The sequence below is a fragment of the Sinocyclocheilus anshuiensis genome, unplaced genomic scaffold (assembly GCF_001515605.1).
Source record: "Sinocyclocheilus anshuiensis isolate Anshui unplaced genomic scaffold, SAMN03320099.WGS_v1.1 scaffold719, whole genome shotgun sequence".
Classification (NCBI taxonomy): Eukaryota; Metazoa; Chordata; class Actinopteri; order Cypriniformes; family Cyprinidae; genus Sinocyclocheilus; species Sinocyclocheilus anshuiensis.
Genome location: NW_015552643.1, coordinates 1,291,409 through 1,311,105, shown reverse-complemented (window position 1 = coordinate 1,311,105; position 19,697 = coordinate 1,291,409). Strand labels below are relative to the sequence as shown.

General features: G+C 35.7%; 1 long non-coding RNA gene across 2 annotated transcripts in view; it reads left to right on the top strand.

The window, feature by feature from the left end:
- The first annotated feature begins 9,666 nt into the window (after positions 1-9,666).
- Positions 9,667-19,697, top strand: part of LOC107666949 (uncharacterized) — a 77,686-nt gene continuing 67,655 nt past the window's right edge. For both annotated transcript variants that reach the window (XR_001631739.1, XR_001631738.1), the window contains exons 1-3: positions 9,667-9,837; positions 10,269-10,354; positions 14,238-14,427. This is a non-coding gene — a long non-coding RNA (uncharacterized LOC107666949). The remainder of the gene's footprint in view (positions 9,838-10,268; positions 10,355-14,237; positions 14,428-19,697) is intronic.

Below are 19,697 nucleotides of genomic sequence, written 5' to 3'. Positions count from 1 at the left end.
ATAATAGAAGTCAAATAAAGATACAAATGATAATATCTCAAAAAAATAAAAATAAAAATAATAATAATAATAAATTAGAAATCCACACTAAGCAAATGTGTTTTAAGTTTTGATTTGAAAGAGGAAAGTGAAGTGAAGGAAGTGAACTTTACTACATTTGAAAGACAAATATCTTATTTTACTTTTCACTACATTTCTGTCAAGGTCCTCGAAGTAGAAAGTCATAAGTACAGTATGCAACAGCTTTGAAAGTCAGTGGGTGATTTTTTTTCTTCTTCTCTAAAACGTGACAGTCTATCAGTAATCACTCTTCTAGGGTTAAGTGAAGTGATTTCCCAGAATTGTTTGAACATTGACCAGTTGCAAATGTGATATTTATTTACAACAATAAGAAGTTAATATTGTGGTATATACACTCTAAAAAATGCTGGGTTAAATATAACCCAACCGCTGGGTCAAAACAACCCAATAGCTGGGTTATATTTAACCCAGCATTTTTTTAGAGTGTATTAGACACAGTGTTGTCTGATTTTGCAAAAATGTGTAAATTACATATAAAGCCACAGAAAAACTGGTGTGCGTCTCCTAACGAAACACGATAGGTCTTTGACTTGAAGCAGCATGGTACAGACTGTTCTGTGTACGACATCAAAGTACCACCAGAGCGATTATGTCAAACAAATCTTGTTGTTTTGCTTTTTTGTTAAAGCGGTGTTGCTGATGTAAAGTTACAGCTAGAGTTGTGTTGCTGGGTTTTAAAGCAGGTTTGATTTTGTATTTTTTTTTATCAGTCTGTATTTACAGCAGTTTCACTGTCCACTCAGTTTAAATGTGGATGAATGGCTACACTTTTTCTGGTTAACTCACTTGTTTCATTTCTATAGGTTTTTCACATTCTAGAAGCTCTTTATTACAAATATACTGCAAGCTAGTCAGTGTATTCAGTAGATGTCCCCCGCACATGGACGTCTCTCTGGGCTTTCTGAATAATGAATATCACAGGTGTGTGTTTTCACGTCCAGCTCTTCTTTCGACTGCCAGACGTCCAGCAGCCAATGTTCCCTGCCAAAATAAATTGACCAGATATCCTGCCATTTGTATGCATTTGATCCACATTTGATCCGTAGCGGGATCTGATCCGGCACTGTTTTTCATTGGGAACAAAATAATATTAAAACATATTCCATTAAAATCACAAACTTTTCAGCCTTTCCATTTATCACACACAGAAACATATCCATTAAAATACAGTGGCCATCTGTTTGGTTTTGAGTTTTAGTGAACTAAACTATTCCACCAAAACCTTCTCTATTTAAAAGTTTGGCTGAGCAATAGTTATTTAATTATTTAAATTAATCTCTTGATTCTGATTTACTAAAGCAGTGTCCTTCATGTTTCTTGTATGACTTCACACTCTTTCATACATCAATGCATAGTAATACAATTTAAATTCAAAACAACATTTAAAATGAATAATGTTATCTTAATGCAGAATACACAGGGTGATGGCAACATAAATGACAAAACATTGTAAGCAGCTCATATAAGAAGACTGGCATGCTATTTTGAATCGAGCAGGTGTGGAGGTGGCACAAACCCAAATTCTCAAGCTAAGTCAACTCTTAGGCCTATTTAAAACCTGATTCTGTCACAAAGCAAGGCCAGACACAACAGGTAAGTGCAAATCAGGATGGTTTATTGACTGGGTAAGGGGATGACTGGAATAGGTGTGTAAAGGCAGGTGAGTGTCAACACAGTGAATGGTTCCAGGGTGCTTATCTGAGTTCTGATGGTGAGGATCGGATGCCGGTTACGTTGGAGATCGTGGAACAGTTTCCAAGGAGTCGTTGGAGGATCGCGGGAGGAACAGCAGGTAAATCGTTCTAGGAGAATTTGGCTGAGAGAGTCCAGAGCAGTTCGTAGGAGTGAACGGTAGACCGGACAGTGAGTGACTGTGCTGTGTGTGTGTGTATTTGTAATGTGGCTTGATTGGTGACAGCAGGTGCTGGTGATCAGAACTCAGGTGACTGTGATCGGGTAATTATCCTGGATGGTGACTGAAGTGACTGCGATGAATCCCTGACAGATGTATTGTTAACACATCTTGAAAGTGTTTATTTTTGTTGATGTAAAAAATTCATTGAGGCTGTCAGCTGTCACAGTGTTTATTTGGATCAGGCTAAAATTCGAGGCTTTATATAAATCAGCGTAACAGAGTGACATAAATATTAAAATGAAATGTTTTTAATTATATATTGTACATAATATGTTATTAAAGATGTGAAATATTTTCAATTTATTTTTATTTAGAACTATTAAAAATACAAAAGGAAAAAAACTATAATACTCTTTCTTACTTATCCTCATAATACTAGTCAGTTTATTTTTATATCTTTTATACTTATTATCAGCTTCAATAGTTCTGTGATTTATAAATTCTCTATACAAGGTATTCTTTTTTTTACAAATATTTTGTAAGCCCTTTGTCATCCATGGTTTCTCGTTAAATTTATTCTTTCTTTTTTAAAATTGTTTTAAAGGACATTGTTCATCATATAAAGTTTTAAATATCATCAGGAATGTTTCATAAGCTTTATCAGTATCAGTTTCCTCATACAATTATTCCCAGTTATGTTTAAGTAATTCACTTCTTAATTTATTTATTGATTCCACTGTTCTAATTCTCCTGTAACTAATTACATTAGTATCTTTTAACTTCACATGATCGCAAGCACACATTATAAAAACTGGTAAATGGTCACTTATATCATTAAGTAATAACCCACTCTTTATACTATTATCCATTCTGTTTGTGAATATATTATCTATTAGAGTTGCACAGTGAGATGTTATTCTGCTTGGTTTAGTTATTAGTGGAAAAAAACTCATACTAAACATTAAATCAATAAACTCATCAATCAGTTTATGGATGTTGAGATTTAAGAGATCTAAATTTAAATCCCCACATATAAACACATCTTTATGATATTTCTTAGCAAATAACCTTTCCATAGTATTCTTACATATTTCAATATTGGAACCAAGAGCTCTATATACACAACTTATAATTACATTTTTCTTTTTTTCCAGAATAATTTCTATCGTTATAATCTCCATCTCATCATCAATATTAGTTATATTTTTCAAAATTGTATAATTTAATCTCCTGTCCACATACAAGGCCACTCCACCTCCTTTTTTATTCTCTCTATTAATGTAATTCAGTTCATATCCATTCAACTCACAATCCACTCCCTTCTCATTACTAAGCCAGGTCTCAGATATGGCTATCACCTGGAATGGTTTGTTTAGACGACTTAAGTATTCTTTAATATTGTGAAAATTTGCATATAAGCTTCTGCTATTAAAATGAATAATTGACATTCCATGCACAAATTTTACGTTCATATTAAATTGATCATCAGAGTAATAACAACAGTTGTTAATTATATTGTTAAGAAAATTATTTTCAGGGTCAATATCTTGTTCAAAATCATGTAAATTATGATCAGTGAATTTAAATGTTTTAAAGTTCCAACCTTCACACTCATCGTCACTCTCATTTCCAGCAGTTATCAAGTTTGAACAGTCAAGCTCTTATAGTGTCCATATACATTTTAGTTCACGTCAATCACATGCATTCATATATACACGTTTTTTACCTTAGAATTTTGCATGTTCCTGAGTCACTGGTACTTATCCAGCTCCTCGATATATCTTACAGTCAGGACTCTGGCCTCCTCCGGTGCCCCATTAAGCTTTATGTACACCTTACAGTTTGTTGTCCAGGTTGACTGGATTTTCTTCTGCTTCCTTAGCAGGCGAGCCCTTCTTGCTATGTCTGCATTCCTTTTTGTTAGATGCTCATTTATATAAACATCTGTACCCCTGAGTTTTTTCCCTTGTCTGAGCAGGACATTTTTGTTTTTCCTGTTGTTAAAGCGAATTATTGTAACAGGTTTGTCGTTTATATTTTTCCGGGGTAAAGGATGACATGACTCAATGTCTGTGTTGGATATTGATATGCCTCTACTGTGAAAGAAAGCAGTCACCTGTTGCTCCACGGAGTTCATGTCTGGATCAGTGAGCTCCCTACCGTCCATCGCTGTTACTGCTCTGGCGTAAGACCTGGGTCTGATCTCCAAGCCGCTGACAACAATGTCATTCATGCGGGTATACTGCTCCAGGTCTGCCACGCGGTACTCCAAGCTAGCAATCTTCTTATCCTTCTCCTCATTTTGTTTTTTTAAGTTCTTTTATTTCACTCATTAAATCCATTATCATTTTTTGCTGCTTCGAGACGGCGGTAAAGTTAGTTTGACGTTTGACATTCATTAGACATTCGGGTTTTTTGCCAATTAAACTCTTTGCGGCTTTTATGTTTTGAGCCCAAACTAACTCAGATAGACATAAATATATGCCCTTTATGTTGCACAAGGCTTTCAGTAGACATAAGCTTATATCTGTTTGTGGCTGCTGTGTGTCATATGACAAGCATGAGAGCCCCCCACCCCCTTTATTCGTGCCACCTCAAAAATGATGCCTCTGACACTACAATACAAAATTATTTGTCAAATAAATGAAACGATGAAACATTCATTTTAGTTGAAATTGTTATAGATTACATCTAGATTGCAGCGATACATGACATGGTGAAAAATGACTGAATGAATAATAGGCTACTTAAAATAGTTTAAGATGAATTTTAAAATTGTGCCCCCTAAAAGCACAAGTGGCCCCTGTCTGGCCCCCCCAGTTACTGTGGTCTAGAACCGCCCCTGAATTTCCTGCGACAGAAAATCAAGCGATTTCTTTATGTCTTCGATTTCCTCGTTCTTTTTTGGTGGCATTTTTAGCGTGTTCACAACTATTTTAATTTGTTTAATTTGACATTTTTAAACTGACATCAACAGATCAGTAAAGCGTTCACCTGAGTGTCGCCTGATGTAACTCTACAGTGTTTATTTCTGCAGGCCACATACATATTTTTCCACCTTTGATTTTTCTGCACGTTCAATACCTTATAGTACCCTCTTTTTGTTCTCTGCAGACATTCGTTGGAATAAAACAACTCGTCCAATTTGTGTGTAGAAACAAGAATATTTCATGATGACTCATAACAAGTGAACGTCGGATGCCTCGGGCTTTAATGTAGTTTTACTTTCCTTGACTTCCTTGAATAAAGAAGAAAATCCACCGCTTCCAAACTTAGTAACTCAAGCTGTCGCATTGAATTCTGTCCCAAAAACTTCTTTCTGACTTATGTTGTGGATTTTCTTGTTAGACGAGCCCGATCACAGATTTGTTAATATGCATTACTTGTTATAATACATTGAAATGAGCTTCGGAGCGGAGGGGGTCCAAATAATACAAACTTCTTTAACGCCCACATCTGCTCAGAGCCACAGAGAGGAGCAAATGGCTCCTCTGTTTTTATGTTCTGCACTACATTAAGAAGATTTGCACAACAGCGTCTTCTGAAGTCAGAAAGAAAAAGAGCATAATTAACTTTAGGAAGAAGCAGAAGGCATGAAAAGTAATTCTGCCATAGGCTATCTGTTCACACAGAAGCAATGGCAATAACACATTTAGATGTCTACTGAAATAGACAGAAAGAATCGGTCCAAGAAATATCTGTTTGTAAAAATCAGACATTGGGGCTTTGGGTGGAAAATGGCAACATTTTCATAGATTAATTCATTTTATTCAGTTAATGATTATGATGATGATGAAGATGAAGTTTTTTTCTTGCGTAACAGTACGTTTATTGACAACATTACCATATCATCAGATCTTTTCAATCTTATATGTGACCCTGGACCACAAAACCAGTCATAAGGGTCAATTTTTCGAAATGGAGATTTATACATCATCCGAAAGCTGAATAAATAAGCTTTCCATTGATGTATGGTTTGTTAGGATGGGACAATATTTGGCTGAGATACAACTATTTGCAAATCTGGAATCTGAGGGTGCAAAAAAAATCTAAATATTGAGAAAATCGCCTTTCAAGTTGTCCAAATGAAGTGCTTAATATATGCATATTACTAATAAAAAATTACGTTTTAATATATTTACGGTAGGAAATGTACAAAATATCTTCATGGAACATGATCTTTACTTAATATCCTAACGATTTTTGGCATAAAAGACAAATATAACAAAATACCAAATTTCACAACAGACACTAAAGACACTAAAGATTATTGCCTTGCCAATTCTAGGAAAGCTTGATGCAAAAAAGAGTGTTTCGTGTCATTAAATGAAATCTTGGGACCTTGTATCACCAGTTAGATGGCGAAAGTATAAATTCATTATGCAGTGCATGATTAAGGGTCGGAAACAAAATGATTTGCCTGTCTTATATAATAATCCATATACCTTTTCAAGAGGCTGTCCTACTGCCTAATATTTTTATATAAACTCATGTAAATTAATAGAAATTAAAATAATATGATTTAAATGTAATAAACCAAATAATGATTATAATATAATGAATGGCCAATTAAATAGTTAATACTTTGAATAACAATTACATTACAAATATATTATTGTCAAAACAAACCGAATGCAAATGTGTACATTCAAGAAATACATAGTATAAAATATATAACATAATGTCATGCAATTTAGTGAGGGATTGCATATCTAAATATCACATAAATGATTTAGGGTTCATGCATTTAATTTGTAGTCTTTATATATTTTTGCATGTATTCATGGATTTGCTATGGCTTGGTTGCTTAACGGAAAAGCACTGTTGAAAGAACAACTTTCCTTATATGAGAGCCAAGAAGTCAAGGGCTGTGAGAAAGAGCAATACTGCCCCCTGCAGAAATATTTTGGTTGCGCGCATTTTTTCGTTCAGTAGCCTTCTGTTCCTTGACCCAATGCAAAACTGTAGTCATCCTTCCACTTGCTTCATTTCTTTATGGCTTTAAAAAGAAATAAATCTTTTTTACAACCCCTTTGAAACTGTAAGAGTGGTTTACACAGTCAGAAATTGCCCTGAAGGGATGTTCTGGAATTTTTGTCACGGTGCTTGATGTTGAGCTTTATTGGATCAGTATATATTCTGCAGCTACACTGCAAGGGCTGCTGGCCTGCTATTGCTTTTTTCCTTGTTTTCTATTGCTTTTCAATTTTTTTTAGGTTGCACAGTTCTATTGAATATATACTTTCGGGGTTCTCTGGAATAATAGTTACTGGCCAATCACAGATCAAATAATTTTTTATGTACAGTAGTGTACAGTAACATACCGTATACTGTATGTTAGCAAGAGCGGTACCACTGCTATTTTTTTGCTCCAGCAAAGGAAGCGCCACAATACAGCTGGCAGTAAATGACAGCACTTAGAAAGACTCCAGCAGTGCTTGTGGACACTGGACTCATTCAGTCGCCCAGTGACTGCTGCTTGTTGGTTGGTTGCCCATCATCACAGCTCGTCACCCTTCTCCCGTACATGAAAGTGGATGCGATGAAACCACAAAGCTTATATTTTGATGTTGATCAATCATTAGTTAAATGAACAAAATGTAAAAGTATACTTCAGAAAGGACGAGTTTGCAAACTGATCAGACCAAATTGGCTAATACTTGAATAAAAGTGTTCATTAGATCTTATTCTTTAAAAAAACATTGCCTTTCCTGTCGGATAATCTGAAAAATAAAAATAAAAATAGTAGTAGACATACCAAAGATGCTTAGTGTAACTTTTGTAAGAAATAAAATGAAATCCTCTGCAGGTAACATTTGTGGTTTAAATAAATACACAGCAGATCAGGTTGTTGAGATTGTTGAGATTCCTAAAATATTTGTGTTTTTTTTTCTTTATTATGACAGGTGGTATAATAAATATTTAAGCTGTATTTAATGACTGTAATTGGGCATCTGAATAAAAAATAATAATAAAAAGTGTTTTACTAATTTTTCAGCCTTTCTTGTAAAACAGTAAATGTGAAAAATCATGGTTAACATCAATAATTATATTGTAGCATTATAAACATGACATTACTGTGTCTAAAGAGCTTATAGATTATACTGGTGGATTAACCATTACAGAAAGAAAAAATAATTTTGGTAATCAACATCAAAGTGTAGTGCTGCTGTGGCACAAACCTTACACTTGTGCTCTTGTGCTCTAATAAATCTGTTAAGCACTGTTGTCAAATCTTGTCTTGATGATGATGATTTTGCATTCATTAAACGTACAGAAAACAAAAACAGGGAAAAAAAACGAGACGTCCTCCACCTATTTAGATGATTTGTTGTCCTTTCATTTTATATTTGAACTGGGGAATGACCATTGCTTCAGCTTGTTGCCCAGACAAAAAAAAAAAAAAAAAGGTCACAATATTGCATCCCCATGAGATCCAGCTTCTGTTCTTGTTTTGCAGTGTAAAGCCATATTTATATATTTTGATTGGTAAGGGTTTTTTGATTGATTGGAAGTAATTGTTTAAATTAGAGTTGTTGATATAAAAACAAGACAGGCTACTTTTAACCTCTTAAGACCTGGCAAAACATATTTTTTGATGTCATTACATTGTTTAGAGCATTAAAAAAATGTAAAAAAAAAAAAAAAAGAAGATATTTCATTCATAGGTTATGCTACGTCCTTGGTAGAGGACATCGGGACTCAATTTCTTTAAAAAAAATAAAAAGACATGAATGAACATGGATAGGCCAAAACAATTGTTTTTTGTTTTTAAATCACCAACACATTTGTAGTTTTCAGGATGTTTTTTTTTACCAAACTTTGTATAAAGATAATTCTCAACTACGCTATAACAGAATGAGTTGATATACCATTTTTCTTCATGCAAAATGTGTGTTTCTTCCTGCAAAATGTGTGTAAAATGGCCATAAACAGGTTTTCTCATTATATATAATGTATCTATAAACTAAATCTAATTTGCATATTAATGTGTTTTTGGGGCAACGTGTAATGAAAAAAGAAGTATAATATTGAGAGTAGTAATTGACAAGATTTTCATCATAATATATCATATTTTATAGGAATATTGAAAGATATTTTCTTTCCCTATTCATTTGTGTAATAAACCCAAAATGCGTAATAAACATGCTTTTAGTCCCGGTGTCCTCATATGAGGACATGTATGAAATCAACCTCCTGTTTCGTAACAGAAAGTCATATTTTGATTTGAAACCCCATAACATTTTCCTGAGATGTTGATTTATGACACACAGTTTAAAAATGTGTCCGATTGAAATGACAATTACAAAATATGATGATATTTCCATAAGAGTGTCACTAAATTAATATCAGACATTTTGGAAGACCAATGAGAGGGGGTGGTCACGGTTGTGATACAAACATTTAGTATCTCTGAAAAGCCCTGAATGTGCTCTGTACAGGACATCCAGACTTCAAACTGTGGCATGTATAGTCTCAGAGAAATTGACTCAAATATAATGTCCTCATATGAGGATGCAGGGTCTGAGGAGGTTAATACAAAAATGCATTTTAAAGGTAAACATGTACTTGGAATTCAATACAAGGGGTTCATTTCATGTAATTTAATTTCTGACCCTGGTTTCGAGTTACATTGACTACTTTGAGGGTAATATTCTCATGCTGTAAGTGGTGGTTGTGAAATGGGCGTTTCTTTATCGGTGTAACTTTTTGGTTACGTAACCACAAGGTAGCCTGCACCTCGCGTAATTTCCGCTTGCGTGGGGCAAAGCGTGCGTAAAATGTAGCGGCGCGTGTCAAACGCACGTGTTCGTTTGGCGTGGTGATGCGAGTTTGGAGAGTCGAGGCGAACTGAATCGTGCGCCTTGCGTTGCTCGCCTTTTCCCGTTAGCTATGCCCGGGTAAGTTGTTAGACTTCACATGAAATAATAAGCAGAGCGTTGTTGATTTCTGAACGTAACGTTAGGTGAGTTTTCTCTTCTTGCTCTAACATAGGCTACTTGGCGTGATTGGGGTTATTGTGTACTGGGATATTCTCCAGCGTCCCGCGGTTTGTGGAACGAATGGGTGGATGTGTAATGATATTTCCATTAATTACATTACGTTCGAGTTTGGCGGTCCGCCACACTTTAATAATCCTTTTTTTAAAAACACTTATAACGTAAAGCGTCTGTAACGTTTTGTTTTGCGCCTTTGCTTTGGCACAGCACGTGAGAAACGACCCGAAACTTTAAGCTGCGATTTAATCGGGTGTTAGGCTGTTTAGGTGTAGCTACTACAGCATTTCCTTGAGATTTGTAAAGATACACATTTTTGTAAATCTGTTTTTCAGGCACTTTTCCGCTGAAATAAATGCTTGATGGCTGAGCTGTGTCATTGCAACTAAAGAGGCTTGGGGACGTCCACTTTAAAGTTCAGGTACAAGTCAATGCAGACACTACTTTTCTTTTAAAATGTAGCAAATTGGAGTGTTGTTATATGTGGGTCTTTTATATATGAATGTGCAATTTTGTGTTTGTTGGAAGATTTATCTCCGTTCGGATTGTTTCACCACCATTTTATTTTGAGTTGTATGTATGGCTTTATATCAGGGGCGTCCAAATTTGGCCCTGGAGAGTCACTGTCCTGCAGAGTTTAGCTCCAACCCCAATTAAATGCACCTGAACCAGCTAATCAAGGTCTCGCTACGCTAGGCATGCTAGAGACTTCTAGGCAGGTGTGTTGAGGCAAGTCGGAGCTAAGTTCTGCAGAACGGTGGCCCTCCAAGACCGAGTTTGGACACCCTTGCTCGATGGATAATTGATTGTGTAAAGCAGGGGTGTCCGGTCCTGCTCCTGGAGGGCCACGGGCCTGAGTTCAGTCCCGACCCCAATATAACACACCTGTATCAGCTAATCAGGGTCTTCAGAATTACTAACCAACTTCCAGGCAGGTTTGTTGGAGCTTTTTCGTTTTGATTTGTAAAGGGATCATGAAGTGCATTATTATTAGTAGTGTTGTTGTTGTTGTTGTTGTATGTTCTCTGAAGTCAAATTATGTGAAGGTTTTTGCATGAAAAGCACTCCTAATTTAGAATATAATATCAGTTTTCTACACTGTTTTTGTCGGCACCATTGTGTCAAAAACATACCGTTTTCCTTTCCTTTGAAATGCTATTTTTTTTAAAAATGTGTTGTAAATCATTTTTACAAATATCAAGTCCAAATATCATTGGTGACTTGACGACATGGACTTCAAGAGCACCAGGCATTATGTCAGCTGCATGGCTAAAAACGCTCTGGTGGACACGTGTTAATGTTTTCATTTATTGTTAGGCATATAGCCTATACCGTATAGCCTATAGCAATAGTGACAGGCACTGGACGAACTAAATGTAAATATGTAAATATACCATGGGATTGGGTTTTGAGTGATAAATCAAGTGCGCTCCATGTAATTTTGTTCCACCTTTCTCCATTTTGTTAGTGCACACACAATGGGCCTCATTCATGAAACACAAGCAGAACTAATTTTTGTGTAAATCATTGGGAAAGTTGTTCTGACAAATTTTCGGATGCATGAAAATGTTCGCATTTTGAAAATGTTAGTTGGTAGGAAAGAAATGTACACGTGCTCCCTACCATGTGTAAATAAAGGTGCATAAAACATTCAAACGTTCTGTATTATTTTAGAGAAAGTGATGACACTGCATTTTTATGCACTGTGTATTATAATGATATTTAACGAGTTCATTTGACCTGCCTTTTTTTTCTCTTTAACTTTGGGTAAAACGCACAGCTCGTCACTGTCCCCTTTTACACAGCCGTCCAATCACAGTGGAGGAGGGGCGGGACAAACACTACATTGACCGACAGTCATACTTGTACAACACAACAATGGAGAAGTTAATATTGCTGGTTACTGCATTTTTATGTTGGGTAATATTCTTCAAAATAAGATACTCGTAACATGTTCCTGGCGTGAATATTCCAAATCATAGCAAACAACGTGTCACTCCAGAAAAATGCAGTGCCTCCAAATAGTGCTGGGCGGTATGACCAAAAATGTATAATATGGTATTTTTCAAAATCCAAAAACCGTACCGGTTTCATGGTACATGACGGTATTTTTTTTTGTTCATGTATGACCAGGTGTTAACCATATTTTCTACTGATTGAGAGAGGAAATACTGCAGTATATTGACTTAGTCAAAAAATACCACACTAAATAGTGACTAAACACGACCCCTTTTAATACATGTTAACCAGGAGTCACTCTCATTTATATTCGTGGCACGATCTGATAAAATCAACATGCATCTACACTAAAGAGTGGCTATGCGGTTGTTTTGGCTATATTTTTTGTCTCGTGCAGCGCACTGTCTAACACTGTCTGAGTAACAAACTAAAAACAACAAACAAAAAAGTGCATGTGATATTAACAGACGAACTACGCTCATATTTATAATTCCAAACAATCAGTAAGCGACAGGTGCTAGGAAACGTTGTTTTGTACTCCTATATTGAGCTGCTTCTCTGCCGCTCACTGCACAGAACAGGTGACACTTCTCCGGGAAAGTCAGACCTCGCGTTCGCGGGACAGCACTGGCGAAATCTTCCAACTGAGGATTATCCAAAAAAGTCGCTAGGTTTGTCAATATGAATATTATATGGAAAAAAGCCGCTAAAAGGGTCTGAAAGTTGCTAAATGTAGTGCTGAAGTTGCGCTCGTGTGTGTGTGTGTGTGTGAGAGACGCGGGAGCTGATGGCAGGGGGCGGTGGATATTTGTGGCGGTCAATGTGGATATTGTGGATTAGTTCTTCTGTGTCATCACGTTCTATTAGTTCTACAGCTTCAGTTTTGGAAATTTCATGCTTAGTAACACATACAGCTGTTCCCTCACCACAGTGCAACAGTGAAAAGGGACCTTTTTCAAAGAAACAGTGTCGTGTTCTGAACGTTGTTTAAGCGACATACACGTGCGGTATTTTAAAAAGTCATATCATAACAACCAAACATTGTTTAAGCAACATTTTAAGCAACAACGTATTGCGGTATTTTAAAAAATTCATATCATAACAAAAATAAACACCGGTATTCGGTATGAACCGGTATACCGCCCAGCACTACCTCTAAAGCTCTCTGAAGCACCACCAGCTGGTCATTTTCAGAAGAGCACCAGGCATTGTCAGCTGGCTAAAAACACTCTGGTGGACACACGTGAATGTTTTCGTTTATTTATAGCCAGTCTGTTATGCATTTGTGCAATATAACTTTGCAAACCTGAGAATTAAGTTTAAAGGGGTCATATGATGCTTTTTTTAAAGATCATTATTTTGTGTATTTGGTGTAACAGAATATGTTGACATGCTTTAAGGTTCAAAAAACACACACACACACACACACACACACACACACACGATGCTCAAAACTCCGCATTACCTCCTCTCCTAGGTTCACGAAACGGTCGTCCATAAAATGCATTGCTGTTCTGTTGTAAGTAGCTAATCTTAAAGATTCGTAAATGCAGACCAAATAAAGTGCTTTTGCTTTCGCCTAGAAACACACAGCGTCTCCCTGACATGGCTGCTTCAACACTAACTGCGGTTACTGAAACCACGCCTTCTTTCTTTGCGTGCACATTTGGGCCGCATTATGCAAATATTTCCACATAGTGAGGTAGATATGTGGGGGCGTGTTAGAACGAGCCGTTTTAGGGGGGCGTGGCAGAGTCTTAACTTTGATAAAGAATATCTCTTTGGTTTTGAGACTTTAGTCTTTGCAACTTCAGGGATCTTATCTATGCACAATCAGCTTGTAACACTCCAAAGGGAAAGTTGAAATCGCATCATATGACCCCTATAAAGTATTCCACACCATTCCTAGATACGTAATTTGCGTAGCTGTAATTCATAGGCGGGGAATATGCTAATTGTGAATGAGCGTGCGTGCACGCCCTATTTACGAATGATTGGAATTCATTAACATACACACATTTAACTATCAAATCTGACCTTTACGAAGTATTTGTGAATACGGAGGAGAGTTTTGGGGAAGGTCCGTTTTATGCGTAAATTACTCAGAATTGACTTGTATATTTACGAATGTTTCATGAATGAGGCCCATTATGTTTAAAAAGAAGCTCATTTTATACAAATGTTTTTGAGTGTTTCTACATCATTAGGAGCCTAGTGAAACTGGGTGAAAAAGGCTTATAAAACTTTTGGTTGTAACTTTAATATGGTAAAAATATTTGTATAATATGAAATCGTGACCATTGCCATTGTTTTAACAAAGTATCTTTTGTGTTGCATCTTCACAGATTCCTGTGCCGAAGGACTTCCCACCCTCCAATACCGGCCTGCAGCTTTTCCCGCATTGCTATGAGCTCACCATGTGACCACATCGTTGCAGTAGCGTAACACACGGCACACTACGGACAGCTGGGCATCAACACAGTTCCACCTCTTCTGTACTGAAAGTGATGAGACTTGTCACGACTCACAACAATGGTGAGTTAAAGGTCCCATATTGTCAAAACTGAAAATTCCGGGCGTTTTTTCACGGTAACTGAGGTCTAGGGGCTATTTAACGACCATATAAGTTTCAAAACGGTCAGTCCACAGTAAAATGCACACAGCCTGCATAAAGTAGCTGTGATTGACATATGGCAAGAAATCTGTAGACGCGCCCATAACAACAAAAGACAATACTTTATTGAACCTTTTCTGATGATAAGTGTGCGCTGCAAACGCGAGCATTTTTGACGATCGTTTCCGTCCAGTCCGCTCGTTTTATGGCGTTTAACCACAGCTGTCGTGGGTTTTTTGTCTGGCAGTGGCAGCAGATATGCGATCAAATGTCTAATTTGAGGCTGTATTACGTCGATTCTGGCACCCAACATCACAACAAGATGATATTTTAAGCTCCTTATGTAGCCGAATCTGCGCTGGTTTGAATGGGCCACCTCCAGTTTCCCCTTTGTTTTGCTGCCTCCAGCTAGCGCTGTGACATCGGCTGACCCTAGTTACCTGGGGCAGTGGAGATGCTCACTGTTAAACATCATTCAGCATTTGTTTTGTAATTTTGTAAAAAAAAAAAAAAAGTTCTCTATTACAAGAAAAATCTCGATTGTTCTTGTTGTGATTTATTTCTCATCTGTCTTTTAATTCATAAGTTAACACTTCAAATGTAAGTAGTTTAGTTTTTTCTGCAGTCAAAGCTTAAATTATGTCAGTGATTGTCATTTGAAAGATTATCAAGAATGTAATTTTTTCCATCTGCAGTCTAATAAAAGTTAAGAAAAAATAGCCTATAGCTCTATCTATAGACTACAAGCTAATTCCATTTTTTCGTAACTTGTTAGAATTTATGAAGAATATTAAATCGACTTTAGGCTATGCTAACGAATTGTCTTCATAATGAATATACGGTAACACTTTATAATAACTTTCATTAAGGAACATTATATAATGTTTAACCAATCATTACTTAATATATATTCACCTATCTAGAAATATGAGATAATGTGCTTATTAATGTTAACTAATGAACTTATTAAACATTACCAAATGATTAACAGATCATTATTTAATGTAAATTGAAATGCTTAGAAATGTCATTAAACTGTCAATTGGTATGATCATGCATTTTAGTAAAAAAATTGTAAAATGATTTTGACGGATGGTTTACAATGATTAAAAGCTTCATTAATAAATCGTTAACAAACATTATATAATGCTTAACAGATCATGAGTTAATGTGAACAAATGTCATTGAACTGTCAATGCGTTTTAAAAAAGTAAAAATGATTTGAACAGAAATGATACAATATTTACAAGCTTATTTGTTAATGTTAATATATTCATTAACTCGTAATGACAGTCTGTAAAGGTCATATATTTGGCCTTTGGTTGTTGTGTAGACTTGTACTATTTGCACATCTTAAATCATTTATGAATGATTTGTTAATGTTTTTGCAGTACCCAATGTAAAGTGGAAAGTATTCATCAATTGTAAATGTTTATAAACATTGAGTAATCATTAGTACCTTTACGAGCAGTCATTTTGATGGCAAAAAGTGTCCCAAATGACCCGAATTCACCGTATTTTCACATATTTACAAATCATTTATTAATTGTGTGTTAATGTTTTTGCAGTACCCAATTTAAAGTGGAGACTATTCATCATTTGTAAATGTTTATAAACATTTAGTAATTTTTTTTATTATCTTTATTGGCACTGGACTTTAAGCTACTTTAACAATGTTTGTGTAAAGGGTTAGTTAAGTTTAGCTAAAGACATATCACACGTTGTAATTTGGGTGCAAAACATGTTTTTTTTTATCAGCTCAACACGTATATTAGTTTACTATTGTGTATCATTAAACAGAATATTCCTTGAGTCATACATGAACAGGAGGGGGGGAAAAAAAAACAAAATTTCCATGTATCATTTATGAAAACAATGTAATATAAACAGATGAAATGGTGTTCCCTGACGATGAAATTGACCCCTGCACACTGTCGATCCCTTACCCAACCCAGTTTGGTGTGTCCCTAACCTTCCCTGTAGCACACCTCAACAGCAGCAAAGGTGCTTTTTGTGCATTAACAAAAGCTTTTAATCATTGTATAACATGTTAAAATCATTTGTAGATTTTGAAGATGTGCACGATCATATATGAATTACAAGTTGAATGACATTCGTAAGCATTTTAATTAACATGAAATGTTAAATATTAGGTAATGTTTAATACATTTATTAGTAAACATTAACAAGCACATTATTTAACGTTTCTAGATATGTGAATATATATTATATATATATATATATATAGTTTTGTATCAGATGGATGAGGAAATGACAGTGCCTTGAATTTATGAAGGATTTATTTAGTTCTAATGGGTAACCGGGGAAGTATACGGAAACAAAATCGCTTTCCACTTTTACTTGGAAGTAGTGCTGTCAAATGATGAATTGTGATTAATGGCATCCAAAAGAAAAGTTTTTGTTTAAATGGTATGTGTGTGTTTGTAATGTGTATAGTTATTATGTATATATAAATACACACCCATGCATGTATATATTGAAGAAAAATGTGAAGTTGATATATGTAATATATTTATATATAAGAAAAATGATATGAATATAAATATATACATGTAAACATTTTCAAAATATATAGTATGTGCGTGTATATATATATATATATATATATATACACAAGAAATGTACACTAGGGCTGGGTTTTGTCACCAATTTGAAGATTCGATTCGATTGTCATTCACAAGCTTGCGATTCAATTACCAATTCGATTTGATTCAAGATCGATTATTTTGGATATCAGGTACAGTACATGCTAAATTTTCTCAAGGGAAAAAAATGTCTCAACTAATGCTGTAAAATGTACACGAGAGTCAGTTGGTACTACATTACTATAATGACTATAAATTAGTAGAATTACTCTAAAAGTAATATAGTTTTGAAAATAATAAAGCTCCAATGACATAATAATTGTACTTGTTTATTTTAACATAAACATAATGGTGGCTGTCATAAAAAAAGTTGATGGATTTTTTCATGTAAATGAAACATTGAAGAACAGTAAAAATGAGAATGAATGTGTTATATGGTGCATATATTTAGCAAAATGCCCCTCTCTACAGTTTATTTTTCTATCTGACTAATGATTTGATGGTCACCGAGTATGTTTTTCTGAGGTAAATGTGACGTTACGTGACATATTGTTTAGCCGTTATGATGTGTTTGCGCAGCTGAAACACTGATTGAGAGATTACGTGAGACAGGATATGGATTGTTGAATAAATGAATTAATATATTATTGCTTGAATACATGTTTAAAAAATAGCTGTAGAAATGTTATAATTAAGCGAATGAAACGGCGACAAAACGACATTCATTGTTTGAATAGTGCAATACAATGGACAGAATTAGAAATGGGAGACTGTTTGATATTAAAAGTAGCAAAGCACAATTCTTATTGCGATATATTGGATGAGAGGTGCGCTTCAATGTTCCGTCCATTAACTGAAAACGGGCTAGAATAATCGAATCTTGGGATTGAAGAATGGATTAATATAGAAATATGGATATTTGTTACCCAGCCTACTATACACAGTACACCCACAGATATTATGTAAATGGAAAGCTTTTATTTTTGATGCGCTTAATGGTTTGACGGCACTACTTGGAAGCAATTCATTTGTAATCCCTGTTTTTAGACATACGCCTACATGAGGTAATGAATATATTATTGCTTGAATACATGTTTAAGAAATAGCGCTAGAACTGTTATAATGAAGGGAATCAAACTTAGACCTCGGGCAATAATTTCAAAAAGAAAGAGAAGCATCAGATTGAATGCAAAACATATAGAAGACACATTGCTGTGACGTTTATTAGGAACAACAAGGTAGAAGGAAAGCGAATGTTTTCTGTTAAGCACAAAGTGAGAAAAGTCAAACAAACCGTAACGTTTTAATAGGTAAAATAGTTTTCAAATAAAAGTGCCGGTGTTGTCTTTGGTGGGGTGGGAGCAGGTAGTCTTGTAGCGTGTCCCCAGCTTAAATTGCGGGACCCTAAATGCCTACCTATATTCTTTTTTTGTAAAGAGGGTCACGAGTAAGTCCATATATATATGAGACATTGTATTATAGACCTCTATTATAGAGATTGAAAAAGTAAATGAATGAATGATGTAATTGAAGTGATATGCGTGCGTTAAGTTTGAGTGATTTGTTACACAATTCATGTAATTGTTCCACTTCATAGGAGTGAAATGCATCATGTTGCTCTCCAGCGGTACACAAAAGGAGCACCACATGGTACATTAGCGTATGTATGTGTCCATTTGTTTGGAAGTGTCGATCTGCTGAGCATGGCGGTTGAAAGTAAGCGTTTACATGAGCGTTAGAAAGTAAAGTGTGGGTAATGTCTGGTGAAAGGCAGTGTGCCGCGGCTGCTACAGTTGTAAAAGCTGTGCGGGAGAAATGAGTTTTGAAAGCCTTACCTACATGAATGTACCATATAGTTAGGTACCTGTAGTTGTAAATGTTTGTAATATAGTTTAGAAATATGTAAAGTAAATATTTTGTCGGGAGCCGTGGTCAGTTTTTGGCTTTGTATAACGGTTGTATTAATGCAGGATCGCTCTGCGAATGTTTACCTAAGGCATAGCAATCTATGGTGATATTGGGAAAAGAACAGTATTGTTGCTTGTATGGTGGTTTGTAATAGAATGTAAATTATAAAATAGTATATAGGAGGTCATGTACGGTTAGCTAGCCAAAAGTCCCTTGATTTGGTGGTTTATTTGGAAGAAAAAAGTATGAATTGAATGTTGTTTTTTGTGAATTTGTTTGTTAACAGTACTGCGCAAAAGTCTTAGAAATAACTGACTTGAAAGCATTTTGGTTTCAGTGAAAATATGGACGATATCTGCTTGGTCATGCCTGGAGCTGATCCGTGCTGGTCGCTGAGGAAATACTAGAAGTTTGCACTGTGTATCGCCGGATGGGCTTTCACCGTGGACGAAGCGGAGTCCAGCCCGGAGTCGTCACACGTGGTTGGCGCAAGCCCGCCGGACGCTCCTTTGTCGAAATGGCCGGCCGCGCCGTTCTGAAGCCCAACCGCCTCTGCTCACTCTAACCTTCCGGCCGTTCCTCACTGTAGCCCCCGTCCTCTGCTCACTGTAGGCCGCCGTGTGTGACGCTGTTTGGTTGTGAAAGTGAAAGTAGTTTGTTTGGCCTTCCAAAAATGG